Source organism: Bombina bombina, chromosome 3, assembly GCF_027579735.1.
Source record: "Bombina bombina isolate aBomBom1 chromosome 3, aBomBom1.pri, whole genome shotgun sequence".
Lineage (NCBI taxonomy): Eukaryota > Metazoa > Chordata > Amphibia > Anura > Bombinatoridae > Bombina > Bombina bombina.
The window spans coordinates 854,237,988-854,263,072 of NC_069501.1; the positions used below are offsets into that span (position 1 = coordinate 854,237,988).

The 25,085-nt window shown below is 38.4% G+C and overlaps 1 protein-coding gene across 1 annotated transcript in view; it reads right to left on the reverse strand.

Annotated features, from left to right (window-relative positions):
• UBAC2 (UBA domain containing 2) overlaps positions 1-25,085 on the reverse strand; it is a 580,006-nt gene that overhangs the window by 551,079 nt on the left and 3,842 nt on the right. The gene's annotated exons all lie outside the window — the stretch shown is intronic.

A 25,085-nucleotide genomic window follows, 5' to 3' on the forward strand; every position in this document is an offset into this window, starting at 1 on the left:
CCGTTAAATATCTGCTATACCCATTTAGATATACCGACGCTCTTTAAAGTGAATCTATCTAACCACATAGTTGAACTCAAGTAATCCTAAACCGTAGTTGACTCATAAGCAATATAGATATAAGTTTCTACTAAGAGGTTTATGACAATATTGTAAGCAATTATATCTCACTACTTAGAATTTGGATTATAGATGGCAATAGGTGAATATTTAAGTATTAAACGTATCATAAAGTTGTAGCGCTTTAACTACAGAGACTGACAGATTGATACTGACAGATATTGTGATTACACAAAATAAAGCACACCAGTAGTTCCGTGTCTCTGAGAACGACTAGAATATAAGGGATTCTCCTATATAGGTATCTTACAAAATTAACATATATGATCTATTGATATAAAATCTATAACCGGCGCACATAGATTACAGGGACTTCTCCCATGTCAGTACCAACCCAGTTAGTGGATTGAACTCATTGATATAAAACCTATAATCTGTGTTCATAAACAGGAAAATATGATATGATCGAGGAATCTAAGTGAATGTCAAACAGAATTAACCCTGTGTAATAAAGATTCAAACCTATAACCTGTGTACATAAACAGGAATACATTATATGATCGAAAAAAGTGGGTATTAAGCAGAATCAACTATGTGCAACACAGACTTATATTGCAATTCTGGCAAGTGATGAGACTCCATATTACTAAGTACCGTTTATTTAGAAGGTACAACTGAAATACAATTTTTCCAGATTCTCTCACTCACACAACACCACAGATATTGAATTAATCTAACCTTGACAACTCCTACCAACTGGAACAATGTTTTTTATCCATTCAAAATGAACCAAATGGTCACCTATTGAATGTATTCACTTAGGAAGCTAATACAATCAAAACACACACGACAATTCACAGTGAATCATAATATCTAATCTTTACTGAATGGTACAGGTGCCAATACATATACTCATTCACTTAAGATGTCTGATACCAGGGCATCCTAAACTCACAGAATTACCAGTTAGGAATATTTAATCTACTACAATACTAAGTATTGGTTTTTCTGTAAGACCCACTGTGTAAGATAGTGTGTATACCATATTACTAACAGGCATATACATGTTGGGGAATTGAGTTCAGACTGAGCACTATCACAATAATATATATTTGATATACGTAACACTAGTAGACAAACTCTGTCCCCGTATACCATACCTACTTGATTTTAGGTGACCAGTAGGAGTCCCCCAATTTACTAAATTTACATTATTATATTTCTATAGGTGATGGCATCAGATACCTTAGGCCTACATTAGTAGTATATAGCCATCACCTTTATATAGAATATTACAACAGAGTGGTTATTTTAATAAATGTTTGTATGTTCGTGCGTATTTTAACCAATTTATTAATAAAAGTTATGTTTTAACTATATCCGGATCGTACGCCTTTCAGCCTAGGCATAGAGTGCTACCTGCATTCTGTCAGTGGATCTCTATCCACTTCCTTTTTGCTATAGTTCCTATTAATGCTGAGCACCAACCCACAGTTGGTACATAGAATTCACTCCACTTGAGGCAGAATAAAACGCAACAAGTAGGACGTTAACTGACCGAATATCTGTGGGGATTGCCACAGTAGTGCCATTGTAAACCTCTGTAGTTTAGAATAAGTCTAATACTCTGGTGATTCCAGAGTTTCTCTACAATTGAGCACACAGGCGAGTTTATCAATATGGAATCCACTTGGGACAGAGATAGGCAGGCACGACACACTAAAAGAGTGGCAGATTTAAATGAAATTTTCGAAGAGGGTTCGAATCAGGGTAGTAGTCCAATACCTAACACTTTAGATGGATTGTTAAAAGATGCTCACAAAACCATGTTGAAGCAAGATAGAGTTTGGTGGAACAAACATTTTTTCGATAAATATCTGGAAAAGAAACTTATACCAAGAGGGCTACGTATACAGCTCTTTCCAGCCTTTGAATTCAGGGACCAAACACATGCGCTAGAATGGGAGGAAGCGCTCTCCGAATGTTCAGCAAAACTGATGAAAATTCTGATAAAACATGATAAGGCTGAATATGATTTATTAGAAACTAAAATTAAAGAATACAATGACGCTTTAAAAAAATACGAACTAAACCCTGACTTTGACAGACTGTATAAAACTTATCAAAAAGAACTAGATAAGTATGAAGATGAACTAAAATCCACCAAACAAGGAAAGCTGAATAGAGACATACAAGACTACACTAACAATAGAGTTTATAAATGGAGGAATAGAGGCTTCTTCAGAAATCCAACAAGACATCCGAAAGTGACAATAGTGCAAAGCGACATATCGGACACAGATGGAGAAGAAGGAAGCTCTACAGATGGTAATTCAACCAACACCACTCCTACCATCTTTACATCAAGAGCCTCCAGCCGGAATAAACGGAAAGATTTTTTAGACTCAAATGGAAAAGACGAAGGACCCGCAGAGGGAGAGGCCAAAAACAAAAAGCCCGCAAGAAACCGGAATCGGAATCAAACGGAGCAGCAGAGCAACTGGAGACAACCAAGGAGGGCTCCGAGCCCCTTCTCCCAGATTCGATTAAATCACTAAACGTAATAAATCTGTCACAAATACCCTTAACCAAAGATCATATATCAGTATTATCGAAGGGCCTGTCATTCTGCCCCACAACTAACATAGACAAATTCGAAACCATCAAGGATGTACAACTGTATATACGCAAACTAGCTCTCAACAAATTCTTCTCCAATACAGAAAATGATCTGGAATGGAATGCAGATGAACTGGAATGTATCAATAACATGGAAAACTTGCTGGAAGAGTCAGATCTCCAGACATCGAACTTATGGAGGAAAAATATTAAAAACAAGTCTACTTTTATGCCAAGAAATGTCAATACCCCTCAGCTAGATGTATTTAACGAGATGGTCTGTAATGACATTACGGCCTTGCCAATAACGCCAACATGTAAAAATCTAACATTCAAGGAGAGACAGGCACTACAAGATCTGAGGCAAAGAGAAGAAATCGTGATACGCAATGCTGATAAAGGAGGAAACATCGTAATCTGGCCCTTAGAAATGTACCTTAAAGAAGTACACAAACAACTCAGAAATCAGAGCTGCTACACGAAACTACTATTGAATCCGACAATCGGATATCAAAAAATATATGATAATATGATTAATCAGGCTTTTCAGAGAGGAACAATCTCTGATAAAGAAAGGAAATTCCTTACGGTACCTAATCCGAAAATTGCAACCTTCTATATAATACCCAAGGTCCACAAAGATCAGGAGAATCCGCCAGGAAGACCCATCGTCTCTGGGATGGGCTGCCTGACGGAAAGGGCTAGTCAATATGTAGACTATAGGTTGCGAAACTTTGTCCAGGAGTTACCATCTTACATACGAGATACAACACAGATACTCCAAAGACTCGAAGGCATAAATTTGAACAAGGAGACGTGGCTTGTCACAACAGATGTGGAATCCCTTTATACATCAATAGACCACAGGGATGGAATCAAGGCAGTGGAATATTTCCTAGAAAGATGTTCTGAAGAAGACAAGGAACATGACAGCTTTATAATTCAGCTGTTAGGATTCATACTAAACTACAACTTCTTCATATTCGACAATAAATTCTATTTGCAAACCAGAGGAACGGCCATGGGGACAGCATGTGCCCCCACTTATGCCAATCTCTTTCTTGGGTGGTGGGAGGCTGAACACGTATTCACAGATGCCAACAGAAAATACACTGACATGGTCCCCATTTGGCTAAGATACATAGACGATATCATCTTCATCTGGGAAGGAACACATGAGTTACTATTAGAATTCTTGAACATCTTGAATAACAACAATCTGAACATAAAACTAACTCATGAGGCAAGTAAAAGTGCAATCAACTTTTTAGATATAACCATTTATAAGGATGAGCAAGGAGATATTAAAACTGACCTGTACAGGAAAAAGACAGCCACAAACAGCCTATTATACAGTACCAGTGCCCATGCACCGGGAACAATTAGGGGTCTACCAACAGGTGAATTCCTTAGAATAAGGAGAAACTGCACGGACAAAGAAACATTCAATATCAGAGCTCAAGAATTGGAGGAAAGATTATTGGATCGTGGCTACAGCAAAAGAAGAATAAAAAGAGCGAAATATAGAGCTTTACAAACCAACAGAGACCAACTACTAAGAAAAAAAGTGAAAACCAATGCAAATACTCCACGACTAATCCTCACACACAACAGCCAAACGCCTGAGGTGATCAATATTATCAAAAAACATTGGAATATACTTATGACGGATCCTGTCCTGAAACGCAAATTAGGAGAGAGACCAACTATAGGATACAGACGTGTCAAAAATTTAAAAGACATGGTCAGTAGCAGCCATTTCAATATGAAAAGGACCAAATCTGCATTCAATCCAGGATCATTCCAGTGTGGCAATTGTAGCACATGTCATCACATTGTTAAAACCTCCAATATCAAAGATAGATTTGGAACAACACATCCGATTAAAAGATACATCAGCTGTAACACAGAAGGGGTAATTTACATTCTAAGGTGTAGATGTAAATTATTATATGTTGGAATGACGACTCGTAAGCTCAGAACAAGATTAATGGAGCATCTGAGGAATATCCATAATGCAGCCAAAGATCAGGAAAAGGGGAAAACACTTACCAGTGTAGCTCTACATTTCCTCAAAAAGCACAACTCCAATAAAGAGGAACTTGAGTGCTGGGGGATAGAAAAAGTCTCCCTAGGTATCAGAGGAGGTGACTTGGAAACAGCTCTCCTCCGGGCAGAGAGTAGGTGGATTTACTTGTTAAATACAGTATATCCTAATGGAATGAATGAACAGAACAGTTACCATATCTTCCTCTAATCTCTCCAGAAATGCCAATCACGAGATACACTAACAAAGAACAGGAAAAGGGAAGTAATATCAATACATATCAATACACACACAGAAAAGCACTTAGTGGATAAGGGGATCACAACACACCCCATAAGCAGAGAACTTTATATTAACAAATGGCCAACAATGACAGGTCACTTAACCATTTCACTAAAATTTCAGCAAGATCTGAATTTTAATCGAGGATACTTCACAAAATATAGATCCCAGAACAAGTCACAAAATTGGACTATGAATAAAGATTGAGTTGTTGTTCAACAACTAACATAAACAACCCCACACTGTCACACCAATTCACCACTAACGTCACCAACACATGATTATGTTTCCTTTCACGTATAAGTTGTTTAGTGTTTTAAATAATTGGGCACATTTATTATTAATTTTCACCACTCACGAATTAATCTAACATTCCCGAACATTAGACAGAATGGAAAGTTGACACCCTATCACATAAATAGAACCAACATTTACCTATAGTCACATTCACCATTACCAGTAGTATGACACACAATAATATTTTAGTCCTTCACAATTAAAGACACTCAAGATGCCTACCCATCACTTGAGGAGATACATCCACAGTACCAGCACACAACACACAATATATCACATTCACATTAGCTGTAAGAAATCCTCACCCTCTAGAACAATATCTGTTATTTAGCGGCTACTTTAGATCACAACTGGCTAATATGTGTGTATTCATAAATATGTAATTGTTCATAATCTCAATTCATTATGAAATAGGGAGTTGACTTTCGTCAAGCTATAAATCCTACCCACGGTAGAACTTAGTGAACTAACCATTATCAGGAAATCATAGTGACTTAACGGTACCCAAGATAAGATAAGAAATGGATTCCAACCAGAGAATTATGACATGTAACAACAGATATAATGGTGAATCCCAAATAATCATGTACAAAAAACAATGTTTTTTCGGGAGGAGAGTTTCCTCCCGAGACCATAAGCCTGATCCAGATGTATTTGAGGAGATAAATCTGCATAATCCCCATTCTACTGTTTGAGCATGCATAGTTGCAGTGGTCTGAGGTGTAGGCGGGCAAAAGGAACTATGTCCATTGCCGCTACCATGAGTCAGATTACCTCCATACACTGAGCCACTGATGGCCGAGGAATGGAATGAAGAGCTCGGCAAGTGGTTAAGAGTTTTGATTTTCTGACCTCCGTCAGAAATATTTTCATTTCTACCGAGTCTATCAGAGTCCCTAGGAAGGAAACTCTTGTGAGAGGGAAGAGAGAACTCTTTTGTATGTTCACCTTCCACCCGTGAGATCTCAGAAAAGCCAACACGATGTCCGTGTGAGACTTGGTTAGCTGGAAAGTCGACGCCTGAATTAAGATGTCGTCTAGATAAGGCGCCACTGCTATGCCCCGCGGTCTTAGAACCGCCAACAGGGACCCTAGCACCTTTGTGAAAATTCTGGGAGCCGTGGCCAACCCGAAGGGAAGGGCCACAAACTGGTAATGCCTGTCCAGAAAGGCGAATCTGAGGAATTGATGATGATCTCTGTGAATAGGGATGTGTAAATACGCATCCTTTAAGTCCACGGTAGTCATATATTGACCCTCCTGGATCAGAGGTAGAATAGTCCGATTAGTCTCCATCTTGAATGATGGTACTTTGAGGAACTTGTTTAGAATTTTGAGATCCAAGATTGGTCTGAAAGTTCCCTCTTTTTTGGGAACCACAAACAGGTTTGAGTAAAACCCTAGCCCTTGTTCTGCTTTTGGAACTGGGCGGATCACTCCCATGGTATGTAGGTCTTCTACACAGCATAAGAACACCTCTCTCTTTGTCTGGTTTGCAGACAATTGAGAAACGTGAAATCTCCCCCTTGGGGGGGAGTCTTTGAAGTCCAGAAGATATCCCTGGGACACAATTTCTAAAGCCCAGGAATCGTGAACATCTCTTAACCAAGCCTGAGGGAAGAGAGTCTGCCCCTACTAGATCCAGTCCCGGATCGGGGGCTACCCCTTCATGCTGTCTTGGAGGCAGCTGCAGGCTTCTTGGCCTGTTTACCCTTGTTCCAAGCCTGGTTAGGTCTCCAGACTGACTTGGATTGGGCAAAATTCCCCTCTTGCTTTGCAGCAGGGGAAGCTGAAGCGGGACCACCCTTGAAGTTCCGAAAGGAACGAAAATTATTTTGTTTGGTCCTCATTTTGTTTGTTTTATCCTGAGGAAGGGCATGGGCTTTCCCTCCAGTGATGTCTAAAATAATCTCTTTCAGTTCAGGCCCGAATAGGGTCTTTCCTTTGAAAGGGATGTTCAAAACATTAGATTTTGATGACACATCAGCAGACCAGGACTTAAGCCATAACGCCTTGCGTGCTAAAATGGCAAAGCCTGAATTCTTTGCCGCTAATTTAGCCAGTTGAAAAGCGGCATCTGTAATGAAAGAATTAGCCAATTTAAGGGCCTTAATTCTATCCATAATATCCTCTAATGCATATCCTCTAATCCATCTGAAGAGCCTCTTCTAGAGCCTCGAACCAGAAAGCAGCTGCAGTAGTTACAGGAACAATGCACGCAATAGGTTGGAAAAGAAAACCTTGATGAACAAAAATTTTCTTTAGGAGACCCTCTAATTTTTTATCCATAGGATCTTTGAAAGCACGAGTGTAGAAACAGCTCCCTCCACCTTAGGAACCGTCTGCCACGAGTCCCGCATGGTGTCAGATATGGGAAACATTTTCTTAAAAACAGGAGGGGGAGCGAACGGTATACCTGGTCTATCCCACTCCTTAGTAACAATATTCATAATCCTCTTAGGGACTGGAAAAACATCAGTGTAAACAGGAACCTCTAAGTATTTGTCCATTTTACACAATTTCTATGGGACCACTATAGGGTCATCCAGAGTCGCTAATACCTCCTTGAGCAACAAGCGGAGGTGTTCAAGCTTAAATTTAAAGGCCGTCATATCAGAATCTGTCTGAGGGAGCTTCTGTCCTGAATCAGAAAACTCTCCCTCAGATAGCAAATCCCTTACCCCTACTTCAGAACATTGTGAGGGTATATCAGATACGGCTACTAAAGAGTCAGAAGGCTCAGCAGTTGTTCTTAACCCAGAGCTGTCACGCTTTCCTTGTAAACCAGGCAGTTTAGATAAAACCGCTGTGAGGGTTGTATTCATAACTGTGGCCATGTCTTGTAAAGTAAATGAAGTCGACGCATTAGAGGTACTTGGCGTCACTTGTGCGGGCGTTACTGCTTGTGACACTTGGGGAGAGCTAGATGGCAAACCCTCAATTCCTTCTGTCTGAGAATCATCTATTGCTATATTTTTACGTGCTATAATATGCTCTTTATAATTTATAGACATATCAGTGCAAGTGGGACACATTCTAAGAGGGGGTTCCACAATGGCTTCTAAACACATTGAACAAGGATTTTCCTTGGTGTCAGACATGTTAAACAGGCTAGTAACGAAACAAGCAACCTTGGAAAACACTTTATTTAAAGTAAATAATACTTAGGAAAAAACGGTATTGACAAAACGTCAAAAACCGGTATAAAAACGTTCAGCACCTTGCCACAGCTCTGCTGTGGCGTCTACCTGCCCTTTAGGATAGATTTGTGGGGAAAAAACTTCTTTTAGGCCCTCAAACACAGCAGGACCCTCTGGAGAAGCAGCTGGATGTCTTCAGAGTAAAAGAAACTGCGCAACTGAGGCGTGAAAATAGGCCCCTCCCACCTCACTCGATGTTAGTGGGGCCTAAAATAAACACACCAAAGTGTTTCTAAACTAGCCATGTGGGTTAATAACCCTTAAATAAGCCACAATGACCCCTTAAAGTCCCTCAAAAAACCATTAAGTTTTCAATAAAAAAAGTTTTTCCCCATAAGTGCCACCAGTAACAAATGAGCCCTTTATGCAAGCTGGGATTCTCTATTAAGTGCCTGGATACAGCTTACCCTTCCCTCATGGGGATATTTGTCAGCCTTTTCTAGAATTATCACAGTCTGTCTAGAAAAAAATTGACTTAGCATGCAAACCGTTCCCACAACTGAAGTTTTCCTGTACTCCTCAGCCTCTGTGGGAACAGCAGTGGATCTTAGTTACAAAGTGCTAAGATCATCATGCTCCTTGCAGAAATCTTCATCCCTTTTCTGCCAGAGAGTAAATAGTACACACCGGTACCATTTAAAATAACAAACTTTTGCTTGAGAAAATAAAAACTAAAAATTTTCTCACCACACTCACTTTACCCTTCCCAGCAGTTAGCAGGCAAAGAGAATGACTGGGGGTGGAGCTAAGGGAGGAGCTATATAGACAGCTCTGCTGTGGGTGCTTTCTTTGCCACTTCCTGTTAGGAAGGAGAATATCCCACAAGTATGGATGAATCCGTGGACTCGATACATCTTGCAAGAGAAACAATACATTTTCTTCAGAATAATTAAGCTGGACTTTTACATTTTCACTGCACCTAGCAGCTTGGATACAAAGATAACTTTAGACCAGTGACTCCCAGCCAGTAATATTGTAATACTATAGTGACAGACAACTGGTGGTTAGCGGCCTGGATGTGCTATCAAGGCATGATTTCCTAATAGGTCTCGGGGTGGCAAGCAGGTAATCACTTTGGAAAGCAAGCAGGTCATGAGCTCAGGTGTCAAACAGTCAGGGATACAGTCACACAGAGAGTCTGTCACCCGTAAATAAACTGAGGCTAAACTAGGAGCAGCAGTGTTTTCTGCTCATGGCACAACAGAGAGCTGCTCTATCTCTCCCTCTGTATTAGTCTCGCGAACTCTCCGTCCCCGTCTGCCTCTCAACCTCTCCATACCCGTCTGCCTCTCAACCTCTCCATACCCGTCTGCCTCTCAACCTCTCCATACCCGTCTGCCTCTCAACCTCTCCATACCCGCCTGCCTCTCAACCTCTCCATACCCGCCTGCCTCTCAACCTCTCCATACCCGCCTGCCTCTCAACCTCTCCATACCCGCCTGCCTCTCAACCTCTCCATACCCGCCTGCCTCTCAACCTCTCCATACCCGACTGCCTCTCAACCTCACCATACCCGCCTGCCTCTCAACCTCTCCATACCCGCCTGCCTCTCAACCTCTCCATACCCGCCTGCCTCTCAACCTCTCCATACCCGCCTGCCTCTCAACCTCTCCATACCCGTCTGCCTCTCAACCTCTCCATACCCGTCTGCCTCTCAACCTCTCTATACCCGTCTGCCTCTCAACCTCTCTATACCCGTCTGCCTCTCAACCTATCTATACCCGTCTGCCTCTCAACCTCTCTATACCCGTCTGCCTCTCAACCTCTCTATACACGTCTGCCTCTCAACCTCTCTATACCTGTCTGTCTGTCTCTCAACCTTTCTATACCAGTCTGTCTCTCTACCTCTCCATGCCTGTCTGTCTCCCTACCGCTCCATACCTACTTTTGTACCCAGTGTTATAGAATTTTGTGGTGCTATACAAATAAAATATAATAATAATAATTTAAAAATTGCATGGGACCCTTAAGGCTTCTGAAATATTGATCTGAACCCCCAATCTATACATATACATTACTGTACTTGTGTTACAAACGTATCAAAAATAAAACAGCAGTGCCACATTAATTTCTAGTACATAGCCTTAGTAAGATACTTCCAAAAAGAAAATCTAACTTGAGCTACTTGAGCATGAGAGACAAGACACATTCATTTAGACGTTAAAGGGATACAAAATCCAAATGTTTTCTTTCATGGTCTAGACAGATCATACAATTTTAAACAACTTTCCAATTTACTTCTATTAATTTAATTTGCTTCCTTCTCTTATCTTTGATGAAAGATAATCTAGTATACACACTGATTGTCATTGGCTCACCCATGTGTTCAGTTAGAAACCAGTAGTGCATTGTTGCTCCTTCAACAAACGATATATCAAGAGAATGAAGCTAATCTGATAATAGAAGTAAACTGGAAAATTGTTTAAAATTGTATGTTCTACCTAAATCATGAAAGTAAAAATGTGGGTTTCATGTTCCTTTAATGCTGAGCCTGTGTGCACCTCTGCTCTTCTCTGTGTATCAACTGGATCATTATATGAAGTAAATTAACTATTTATTTATACTCACTTTAGAGACAAAAATAGATGAATATTACATTCATTTTGTTACATCTCAAAGAGGGCTTTTAAAATGTATTACTATTTTTTTTTTATTGTAAAATAGAGAAATTTGTACTGAGACAGATTTATTTTTCTTTGGGGGGGGGGGGGGTGGCACTAACAGCGCTGTGGGAATTTTGCTTATCAGCCACTTCTATCCCACAGGCCAGTATTGCACAAATATGTACTTCTGTAAATTTCAAAAGTGACAGTTTTAACCAAACCTTTTTACATGCAAAACCAAAATATTTAACATGTGTAAATAGTGCTGTCCCATTTGCATTGGTAACCTATTCACAACCTCACCCCTCTCTTCAGCTGACAAGTTTGCAGTGCTTTGTACACTAGAAAGTGTCCAGTATGACCAGCAAATTAAACATATAAAGTGAAAGAGGCTTGTAAAATTTGCACAGAGAGGGGGGTATTGGTGACTTGAGCTTATGTTGTAAAGTGGTTAAACATTTAAGTAAAGTCCCACTCAGCCGCAAGCCTTGCAGCTTCCGAGCAGGACACAGGTGTTCAGCCAATCAGGATCAGCACTTCCATGACCCATTTTCCCATTACAATCTATGTTCCCACTCGTTTCCCCATTGCAATCCATGTCCCACTTGGAAGCTGCAATTGGAGCATGTAATTTTTACATTAGAATGTCTCTATAAAAACAAATGAGCACTTTGTTGATGAGGATGTTTTTTTATTTGGTTTTGCTAACCCTTCAGCCTCTAACAATAAAATTAAAGAATTGTGCAGTTTACACAGAGTTGAAGAGAATTGACAATATGTTAAACAAGATCTACATGATTTTCAATAAACAAACAATAACATAGGCTTCATCCTTCAACCACTCACTGCCGAACAGTAGTTTTTAGCAGTATAAAGCCATTTCAAAATGAAACAATGCATTACAAAAGTTCCTTTTTTACTTTCACAACTTCCTGTCTTACATTTTGTTCACGTTAAACATATTCTTCTAACCCCCCCAAAATGGATTATGAATAGCAGTATGAAACCAGTACACCGTGTTTATTGAAGACAAAAATAATTCTTTAATACCTTCACTTCTGAACCATTTCTCATCACTGTCTTGATGCCAATCATACACTATTGCACTCTACCATGGAGTGTCATGTAAAAGCTGAGATATCATTGGAAGCTATGTGCACAGATATCATATTGATTAATTCATTCATATAGGAAGCTATTGGTATCAGATTTATTACTGTATGATACAGCATTGTAAACAACGCTGAAATTGGTGGTATCGACCCCCCTTCTTGTTGTCAAAGACATTACAAACCTGACATGTCCCAGAGAGCCAACGTTTGTCCCAAACTCAAAGGAATTGCATTTAAGGACTTCCTGCCTCATATGGGTAATAAGATTTCCTATCAGATCACCACAGACCCCCTATGAAGACAGACGTAAAGTCTAAAACTGACCTTTGAAGCACCAGCATTACAGGCAAGTAAGTAATTAGCACTTGTATGATATGCAAGAGAGAATTCCTTTGAAGGTCCAATACGCATATGCTTGTCTAGCAAGACATATACAGGCCTGTGGTAATACTGTGACTTAAAAACTCATATGAAATGACTGATATTTTTAAGTCATATAATTAAAATACTCAGATTATGGGGAATGTACCAAGATGTATATGGATCTGGCAAATGTGCCTCAGGTTTATATAATGAATTAAATGAACATATGACTGTATATTTATAATAATAATACATCTTTGTTTTTCCAGGAACCGAATAAACCACTAAGAGGAAATGGATACAAACTAGATAAGTTTCCCTGTTAATGTATCAGAGATAGGAGTCCATACTTTTAATTATTAAGAAGTGTGTTATGGGGAAATGAAATATTAATAATGAGTGATCAATAATTATAATGCTCATATATATCTGTCAGGATTAAATTGCTACAGAATTCTATTGCAGGTACGTATGATATATAGAGATGTATTAAATGTGGGATATATTTATGTTAAAATGGAATCAAATAAATATGTCTATAAAATTAATTACTATAGAATTGATAAGTATGCCATGTGTGGTCTTGAATTGTGCATCTTCAGTAGTATTATTGAGCAAGGTAATACAAGTGTATTAAATGAACACTTTAAAATATATGTATTTCCTGTAGCAGTATTTGATAATGAAACTGCATTTCTATGTCTGCTGCACCCGATGGGCTAAAACTAGTATTGCAGCCAGAAGGGTTGGCTGTTAAGAGATATGCATTTCCAAGGGCCAATGAGAGACAAGCTCTGATTAAGGGTGTTCCCAAATTTCACTGGGTGATTAGAAAAGAGGTGGGTATTATCAGAGAGATAAAAACGCTTGCACAGGAAGTACAATGGTCAATGCTGGTTGATCCTGCTCAACTTGACTTACTGACGTAAACTGCTGCCTTGGAAATAAACAGAGATTTGTAAGACAAAATTGGGCCTAACAGTTACTTCCAGACTTGTGCATCCTCTCTTATATGACGGTGAAAATAATTTATCTGGATAAGCTGAATTCTCATACTGGTTTGTTGGCAATGTATTAATGGTTATTTTATATTTGTAATAGATTTTAGCAAATAAATTCTTTATAGCATAGTATTGCTGCAGCTGTGAGTTAAAAGTTATCTTATTCTTATATGTAATATTGATTAAACAAGGGTAGTAAGTGTACTGCTGTTAAATATTATTATTAAGAAAGGATTTATAAAATTTTATGTCATAAATTAATTGCAGTTGTGATATATTTTAGAATTTGTTTTATTGTGGCTAAATAAGAAGTAATTTCATGCTAGATTAATTGGCATATGTTGAATTGGTAGTATTGTGTAACAATCTCTGGGTTTAAGTGAAGTATATTAGGTTATATTGGGTCGAAAAGAGTACATTTTATTTCCCCGGAAATTCCATTAGACGTATTGAATCAGAGTTGCTGGCTAATTATAGATTGTTCTGGTATACTCATCTGTGATATTTTAATAGGGGATTCATTTGGAGCTAAGGTTAATTTGTAGAAATATATTTTATGGTTTGCTTTGTGTAGAAAATTGGAACAGCATAAACGTGTATAATTGATTCATAATCTAGTTTTTACATAAATATATTCAACGTGGCTATAAAGCTAACTGATCAGAACTAAGGATTAAGGGCCCGATCCGATATGCAGCGTCGCCCGCAAAAGTCGGTGACGCCGAATTTTGCGCTGGTTTGGTATCCTATATACGGCGTAACCTAGAAGTTACGCTCGTATATTTCTGCCTTCGGCCGTAGTTTTTTGGGCCATAGGCAGGTATACCAAACCAGCGCAGTTTGGTATCCAATATACAGCGTAAGGACTTACGTGGCGAAAATGGAGAAATCTTACTCCATTTTCACCTCGCCACAAAATGCAGCCGTAGTAAGCCTTACGCTGTCTATTGGAGCCCCATAACTCCCTTAACTACCTGCAAAATAAACCTAACACCTAACGCATGCGCAATGTCTATCTACCTGTCAAGCGCAATCTGCTAAATAAAACCTAACACCTAACGCATGCGCAATGACTATCTACCTGTCAACCCCGATCCCCCGCCGCAATACCTAATAAAGTGCTTAACCCTAAACCGCCGCTCCAGGACCCCGCCGCCAACTACAATAAAAGTATAACTCCCTAATGTGATCCCCCTACACCGTCGCCAGCTACATTACATACCCCCTAATGTGAGCCCCTTACACCGCCGCCATCTACCTTAGCTACCCCCGAAAGTGAGCCCCTTACACCGCCGCCATCTACCTTACCTACCCCCTAAAGTGAGCCCCTTACACCGCCGCAATCTACCTTACCTACCCCCTAAAGTGAGCCCCTTACACCGCCGCCATCTACCTTACCTACCCCCTAAAGTGAGCCCCTTACACCGCCACCATCTACCTTACCTACCCACTAAAGTGAGCCCCTTACACCGCCGCCATCTACCTTACCTACCCCCTAGAGTGAGCTCCTACCCCGCCGCTATCTATTTTAAAAATATTAACCCCTAATTTAATCCCCCTACACTGCCGCCACCTATATTAAATACATTAACCTTTAATCTAATCCCCCTACACCGCCGCCAGCTATATTAACCCTAATTATATTAGGGTTAATATAGTTATTATATTATATATATTAACTATATTAACCCTAATTATATTAGGGTTAATATAGTTAATATCGTTATTATATTATATATATATATTAAGTATAATAACCCTATCTAGCTCTAACATCCCTAACTAAATTCTTATTAAAATAAATCGAATTAATATTAATATTATTAATTAAAATATTCCTATTTAAATCTAAATACTTACCTATAAAATAAACCCTAAGATAGCTACAATGTAATTAATAATTACATTGTAGCTATTTTAGAGTTTATATTTATTGTATAGGTAACTTGGTATTTATTTTAACTAAGTACAATAGCTATTAAATAGTTAATAACTATTTAATAGCTACCAAGTTAAAATAATTACCAATTTACCTGTAAAATAAATCCTAACCTAAGTTACAAATACACATACACTATCAATAAATTAAATAAACTACAAATATCTAAACTAAAATTAAATAAACTAAATTACAAAAAAAACAAACACTAAATTACAAAAAATAAAAAAAGATTACAAGATTTTTAAGCTAATTACACCTATTCTAAGCCCCCTAATAAAATAATAAAGCCCCCCAAAATAAAAAAATTTCCCTACCCTATTCTAAATTAAAAAAGTTCAAAGCTCTTTTACCTTACCAGCCCTTAAAAGGGCCTTTTGCGGGGCATGCCCCAAAGAAAACAGCTCTTTTGCCTGTAAAAAAAAACACAATACCACCCCCCAACATTACAACCCACCACCCACATACCCCTAATCTAACCCAAACCCCCCTTAAATAAACCTAACACTACCCCCCTGAATATCTCCCTACCTTGTATTCACCCAGCCGGGCGATGTCTTCAATCAAGCGGCAAAGAAGTCTTCTTCCATCCGGGCGATGTCTTCAAGCAAGCCAATCGGATTGAACCTGAATCTGATTGGCTGATTCAATCAGCCAATCAGATTTTTCTACCTTAATTCCGATTGGCTGATAGAATCCTATCAGCCAATCGGAATTCGACGGACGCCATCTTGGATGACGTCATTTAAAAAGGTACCTCATTCCTCGTTCAGTCTTCGTGCCGGATGGATGCTCCGCGGCGGAGGAGCGAAGAAAGAAGATTGAAGATGCCGCTTTGCTTGAAGACATCGCCGGATGGAAGAAGACTTCTCTGCCGCTTGCTTGAAGACATCGCCCGGATGGAAGAATCTTCTTTGCCGCTTGATTGAAGACATCGCCCGGATGGAAGAAGACTTCTTTGCCGCTTGATTGAAGACATCGCCGGATAGAAGAAGACTTCTCTGCCGCTTGATTGAAGACATCGCCTGGATCGGATGAAGAGTTCTGCCCGGCTGGGTGAATACAAGGTAGGGAGATCTTCAGGGGGGTAGTGTTAGTTTTGTTTAAGGGGGTTTCGGTGGTGGGTTGTAATGTTGAGAAGTGGTATTGTGGGGTTTTTTACAGACAAAAGAGCTGTTTTCTTTGGGGCATGCCCCACAAAAGGCCCTTTTAAGGAATGGTAAGATAAAAGAGCTGTTAACTTTTTTAATTTAGAATAGGGTAGGGAATTTTTTTTATTTTAGGGGGCTTTATTATTTTATTAGGGGGCTTAGAATAGGTGTAATTAGCTTAAAAATCTTGTAATCTTTTTTATTTTTTGTAATTTAGTGTTTGTTTTTGTAATTTAGTTTAGTTTATTTAATTGTATTTTAGTTTAGATATTTGTAGTTTATTTAATTTATTGATAGTGTAGGTGTATTTGTAACTTAGGTTAGGATTTATTTTACAGGTAAATTGGTAATTATTTTAACTAGGTAGCTATTAAATAGTTATTAACTATTTAATAGCTATTGTACTTAGTTAAAATAAATACCAAGTTACCTATACAATAAATATAAACTCTAAAATAGCTACAATGTAATTATTAATTACATTGTAGCTATCTTAGGGTTTATTTTATAGGTAAGTATTTAGATTTAAATAGGAATATTTTAATTAATAATATTAATAAGATTTATTTTAATAAGAATTTAGTTAGGGATGTTAGAGTTAGATAGGGTTATTATACTTAATATATATATATATATATATAATAAAATAACGATATTAACTATATTAACCCTAATATAATTAGGGTTAATATAGTTAATATAGCTGGCGGCGGTGTAGGGGGATTAGATTAGGGGTTAATGTGTTTAATATAGGTGGCAGCGGTGTAGGGGGATTAAATTAGGGGTTAATATTTTTTAAATAGATGGCGGCGGGGTAGGAGCTCACTTTAGGGGGTAGGTAAGGTAGATGGCGGCAGTGTAAGGGGCTCACTTTAGGGGGTAGGTAAGGTAGATGGCGGCGGTGTAAGGGGCTCCCTTTAGGGGGTAGGTAAGGTAGATGGCGGCGGGATAGGGGCTCACTTTAGGGGGTAGGTAAGGTAGATGGCGGCGGTGTAAGGGGCTCACTTTAATGGGTAGGTAAGGTAGATTGCGGTGGGGTAGGGGACAACTTTAGGGAGTAGGTAAAGTAGATGGCGGCGGTGTAAGGGGCTCACTTTAGGGGGTAGGTAAGGTAGATGGCGGCGGGGTAAGGGGCTCACTTTAGGGGGTAGGTAAGGTAGATGGCGGCGGGGTAGGGGCTCACTTTAGGGGGTAGGTAAGGTAGATGGCGGCGGTGTAAGGGGCTCACTATAGGGGGTAGGTAAGGTAGATGGCGGCGGTGTAAGGGGCTCACTTTAGGGTGTAGGTAAGGTAGATGGCGGCGGGGTAGGGGCTCACATTAGGGGGTTATAGATTTAATATAGCTGGCGGCGGGGTCCGGGAGCGGCGGTTTAGGGGTTAATAACTTTATTAGGTGGCGGCGGGGTATGTTTGGGAGGCGTGTTAGACAGTACGGGTGATTTAATAACTTTAGTCAGGTTTTGTAGGCGTTGGCAGTTTCTAAAGTGCCGTAAGTCACTGGCGACTCCAGAAATTTGTACTTACGCAGATTTCTGGACATCGCTGGTTTGTCAGACTTACGGCACTTTAGCCTCTGACGGCGCCATATATGGGATAGCACGAGTTGCGAGCTGAAACTACGGCGGCGGGGGTTCCCTCGCTTGTGCCGCAAACTACGATCTTTATCGGATTGCGCCCTAAATGTTAAATTGTAGTTAGAATTATTGTTGTGTAAGTATATAACACGTTGGTGGCAACTGCTAAGATAAATATACCCACATCGTTTGGAGGTTACTGCTGAAATATAATAAATAATAGTGTAACCTAGGATATATATATATATAACATAACTGGAGTTCACCGATAATATTTATGGTGATATTCTATTATTAAAAGAACTAACTGGAGTATCAACCTTTGTGCTTTAAAATAACAGTTAAATATAGTAGTGTTTTACTTTCGATTTTAGCTTTTAAATGAGCATGTTCTTCCTTGCCCCTTTATATGGGCACTTAGCAGACACCACATTACTCATCTAAATGACACATGGATGTACATTTTTGAGTATCAAAGATTACTAGCAATGTTATGGAATTTTGATTGGATAGTTTAGCCCCATCTATCTGTTCACAGATTAAAGGGAGATAAACCCAATTTAATAAATAAACCCCTCTTTCCTCAAACAGATAGACTGAAATTTTGAATAGTTTTCCAATTTATTTCTATTACTTAATTAGTTTTGTTCATTTTGTATCCTTTGTTGAAAAGTATACCTAGGTAGGCTCAGAAGCTGTGATTAGTGGATACACATATATGCCTCAAGGTATTGGCTTTCAGCTAGCTCCCAGTAGTGCATTACTGCTTCTTCCACAAAGGACACTAAGAGAATGAATAGCATTAGATAATAGAAGTAAATTAGAAAGTTGTTTAAAATTGTATGATCTATCTGACTCACAAAAAAATTGGGGGTTTATGTCCCTTTAAGACTATGGTATTCAGTTAAACTGAGCAATATACTTAGTAAATCTGTATTCACATATTCGGTCTTCAAATTCTAGAACTGCGTTGCTCTGCCTTTAAAGGGACATTATACACCCATTTTGTCTTTACATAAATGTTTTGTAGATGATCTATTTATATAGCCCATAAAGTTGTTTTTGTTAAATGTATAGTTTTGCTTATTTTTAAATAACATTGCTCTGATTTTCAGACTCCTAACCAAGCCCCAAAGTTTTAGGAGAATACCGTTAGATACCTACTCCAGCTTGCTCCTGTTTGTGTAACGGGTCTTTTCATATGCAAAAGAAAAAGGGGGGGGGGAGTGTATACTGACCCTTTAATAGTTAGACACTCAATACTAGAAGCAAATTATTTATACCATATTGCCTACTCTTATTTTCCCATATTTCTGAGCAGATATAGTATACTGAATATATTCAGTTTATATATTGCTGGTATACTCAGGAAGACAGGAAGTTGGTGGTCCTAAATTTATTCCAAGCTGGAATATTTTGCATCAATATAACTATTATTTAGTTGTATTTTTATCTACATCTTTTCTTACCTCATAAAATGTATTTTGAAAAAAAGATAATCTGGTACATTATGTTACATAATAAAAAAGTAAAAAAATAATTTACCATAACTAAAGTAAGAAATAATTTTTCTGGGGTTTCATATAATTAAGTAAAATAAAATATGAAACTATTGTGTTAGTCTACTTTCGTCTCCAAATAGTCTCTTCTGCTACAAACAATATACTCTCTCCCTCTGATTTTCTTGCCTTACCCATAAATAATATATGCTTTAAATTGTGAGCCCTCAACTTCTTGTGACAGAGAAAAATAACGTATGGTAATGAGCATACCTGCCAACACTTGTAAATAAAACACAATCCCAGGAACACATTGCAGCAGAACAAACAAATATGCAGCTTACTGGTGTATTGACTACATCCACAGCTAGGACCCAAAGCACCCAATATCAATTGCACACAATATACACAAAATATTACTTATTGTATTATTTAATCTAATTTGAAAATTATATGAGATTCACAGATATCAGTTCACCAAGTTATATACAAGTATACCACGTTTTATTGCGCTTCACTGATATTGCATTTTTTTTACAAATTAAAGGTTTGAGGCAACCTTGCATTGAACAAGTCTATCTTGCCATTATATATATATATATATATATATATATATATATAAAGTATTATTTAATTAAGGTATTCACATTGGGTTTTTTTTAGACATAATGCTATTGCACACTTAAATGACTACAGTATAGTGTAAACATAACTTCTATATATACTGAGAAACCAAAACATTTATTGAGGTGGTCTGGAACCGAACCCACAATTTCTACGAGGTATGCCTATACACTATACTCTGCTGTTCTTGTGTACAGTGATGGGGAACAAATATATATATATATATATATATATATATATATATATATATATGTCCAAACTACAGTATTGCCCTCCAATGGTCATCCGCCTGGGTGCATAAATGTTGTAAATATTACTCAAAGCAAATATACACACATACATATATATATATATGTATGTGTGTATGTATTGCACGACAGCTGAAAATAAGAATACATAGTAACTACGCATAAATACAGCATCAAGTACCAGAACTAGTGCGGCTACAAATAATCAGTCATAATGGGAGAGAAGCCAACCGAGTCACATAGAAAACAACCTGCAGGCACTCACAAGGGTTGTTGAACCACAATTCAGAACAAATGAGAGTAAACAAACCCCTGTATGCCAGTGCATCAACATATAATCAGATGGACACGCTGTCAAGACAGCCCACGCCAAGTGGCTAAATTAACCGCATGCATCAAATCCATTGTAAAAATTATAGCAGTGACCACCTGTTATGAACACTATTATACCACACAAGGCCACCTATTTACTAAAAACATATATATTAAAGTCTAACCAACTACACCTCTAATCATATAAACAAAGAACTGAAGTACGCAGTCAGACGTATAAGGCAGACCATTCACCACTAAATGGATACTAACACTCAGGCTAACCATAGTAGTATGGTGCGCGTGGTTCACAACGGGAAAGGAAGAATAAGTTGGACAGTATAAGGGCAGCAATGTATTATTCGCAAAACTGGATAAAACAAAGCATGATCAAGTTAAACTTTTAAAACATGTTTATATGGGGAATGCTGTCACTCAGATTAAACCAAGTGGTGTGGCAGGGAGGTTCCCAACAGGAAGAAGAGTATATTTTAAACAGAGAAACAATGCATCACAGTAATCAATAAAACAGAGAATAATCTAGATGTACATTCAAACCATGAGGACTAAGAGTATTTAACCTAAAGATCCATCTGGTCTCACAGCGAAGCAATTCTCTATGTCTATCACCACCCCTTCTCAGGGGGACCACCATGTCAATGAGCATAACAGGTGGTCACTGCTATAATTTTTACATTGCATTTGATGCATGCGGTTAATTTAACCCCTCGGCATGGGCTGTCTTGACAGCGTGTCCATCTGATGATATGTTGATGCACTGGCATACAGGGGTTTGTTTACTCTCATTTGTTCTGAATTGTGGTTCAACAACCCTTGCGGGTGCCTGCAGGTTGTTTTCTATGTGACTCGGTTGGCTTCTCTCCCATTATGACTGATTATTTGTAGCCGCACTAGTTCTGGTACTTGATGCTGTATTTATGCGTAGTTACTATGTATTCTTATTTTCAGCTGTCGTGCAATACATATACACATACATATATATATATATATATATATATATATATGTATATATATATATATATATATATATATATACACACACTATGCAAAAAAGGCAGCACTCACTGGTCATTTGTAAGTAAAATTTAGCTTTTAATGATACAAAAAGTTAAAATCTTGGGAAAAACATGATGTTTCGATTCCTAACTGGCATCTTTTTCAAATGTCCCAAAAGGTAAATCCAAAGTGGTCACACCAGCTATGTGGTGTTCCCCATAAGAGCATAAAACTACTGGCTAAATGTGTTATATTTATACAAGTCATAGCTGACATCATTGGCTCCTACTCCGGTGCAGATCACTCCCACATATGCAAATTAGCCATGCAGTTGCTCAACTAACAGCACAATGAAGTATAAAGCTTGTGGGTGGGAACGGAACCAGCTGATCAGATTTGCAAGTGATTATCCACAGCTGAACACAGCCTCGATGTCAGCTATGACTTGTATAAATATAACACATTTAGCCAGTAGTTTTATGTTCTCATGGGGAACACCACATAGCTGGTGTGACCACTTTGGATTTACGTTTTGGGACATTTGAAAAAGATGCCAGTTAGGCATCGAAACGTCATGTTTTTCCCAAGTTTTTAACTTTTTGTATCATTAAAAGCTAAATTTTACTTACAAATGACCAGTGAGTGCTGCCTTTTTTGCATAGTGCATACTGTTTTGATATTGCACCCTGGCAGCTGCTACTAAATATATGGTGTGCATTCCTATATATATATATATATATATATATATATATATATATATATATATATATATATATATATATATATATATATATAAATAAATAATTTAAAGAGAAATACCCTTATTCCGGCACTAACTCATAACCAAAATATAAATTGCCCCTGGTGAAATATGCAAGTCAATGATAGACACAGAAGCCAGTAAGCACAAATTAGAAAGTTAACCATTTATTAGAGCAATTCTAATACAGATATAAATGTGTTAACCCTCCTTATTGGTTCATAATTCAGTTGAGCCACTTTAATGATATCAAATTAAACACACCAGAAAACTAAAAATAATATTCAACTGTAACTCTGTAACAAATAAAATGTCCCAAATACAGTGTGTATAGGTGGCAAACCGGCTTGAAATCTTTGCATGCAATTTATAAATGATTCCAGAATCTTTTTGCTAGCAAATGTGAAACAGCATAGAGACGCTTGGTGATGTAGCAGTCAGTTGTTAGTCAAGCAAGAAAGCTGAAAGACAGTAACAAGCTGCATGAAAATTAACGCTCTTTAGCAGGTAAGCCTCCAACAATTGTTAAACAGAGAACACAGTTAGTAGCGGTTGAGCGGTATCTCCCCTTACATTAACAGTGGAAAATGTATTCCCAGCTCACCTCTCCATTCACAACTAAAGATTCGTCTGAATCCTGGTGCTGCTTCCTCCGTTGCAGAGATAGTTTTCACTAAGTTGCTCTGCTTCTCCGGATAGACTAGCAGCATTTCCATTGAGATGGGGACCACATCCCGGAGGTGAGCTGTTCGTCCAGCTGTGTTAATACAGCCTAGTATCCAGGACTTGGGAACTCTTCTGGGGGCAAACCGACTTAGACCGAGCAAACACCACGCTCACAGAGCTCCAGTGTGCGTGATCAATTGACACTTGCAACACGTGTTTCACCCATTCCAATGATCCTATTGGGCAGAGTTGCAACAGCTATTTTTTGCTTCTCTGGCACTCAGCCATCTCAATTAATTCCCAACTACAGCTGGACTAATTTCTTATATATATATATATATATATATATATATATATATATATATATATATATATATATATATATATATATATATATATATATATATACACACACATACACACACACACAGTATATATATATATATATATATATATATATATATATATATATATACACACAGGGAGTGCAGAATTATTAGGCAAGTTGTATTTTTGAGGATTAATTTTATTATTGAACAACAACCATGTTCTCAATGAACCCAAAAAACTCATTAATATCAAAGCTGAATAGTTTTGGAAGTAGTTTTTAGTTTGTTTTTAGTTTTAGCTATTTTAGGGGGATATCTGTGTGTGCAGGTGACTATTACTGTGCATAATTATTAGGCAACTTAACAAAAAACAAATATATACCCATTTCAATTATTTATTTTTACCAGTGAAACCAATATAACATCTCAACATTCACAGATATACATTTCTGACATTCAAAAACAAAACAAAAACAAATCAGTGACCAATATAGCCACCTTTCTTTGCAAGGACACTCAAAAGCCTGCCATCCATGGATTCTGTCAGTGTTTTGATCTATTCACCATCAACATTGCGTGCAGCAGCAACCACAGCCTCCCAGACACTGTTCAGAGAGGTGTACTGTTTTCCCTCCTTGTAAATCTCACATTTGATGATGGACCACAGGTTCTCAATGGGGTTCAGATCAGGTGAACAAGGAGGCCATGTCATTAGATTTTCTTCTTTTATACCCTTTCTTGCCAGCCACGCTGTGGAGTACTTGGACGCGTGTGATGGAGCATTGTCCTGCATGAAAATCATGTTTTTCTTGAAGGATGCAGACTTCTTCCTGTACCACTGCTTGAAGAAGGTGTCTTCCAGAAACTGGCAGTAGGACTGGGAGTTGAGCTTGACTCCATCCTCAACCCGAAAAGGCCCCACAAGCTCATCTTTGATGATACCAGCCCAAACCAGTACTCCACCTCCACCTTGCTGGCGTCTGAGTCGGACTGGAGCTCTCTGCCCTTTACCAATCCAGCCACGGGCCCATCCATCTGGCCCATCAAGACTCACTCTCATTTCATCAGTCCATAAAACCTTAGAAAAATCAGTCTTGAGATATTTCTTGGCCCAGTCTTGACGTTTCAGCTTGTGTGTCTTGTTCAGTGGTGGTCGTCTTTCAGCCTTTCTTACCTTGGCCATGTCTCTGAGTATTGCACACCTTGTGCTTTTGGGCACTCCAGTGATGTTGCAGCTCTGAAATATGGCCAAACTGGTGGCAAGTGGCATCTTGGCAGCTGCACACTTGATTTTTCTCAGTTCATGGGCAGTTATTTTGCGCCTTGGTTTTTCCACACGCTTCTTGCGACCCTGTTGACTATTTTGAATGAAACGCTTGATT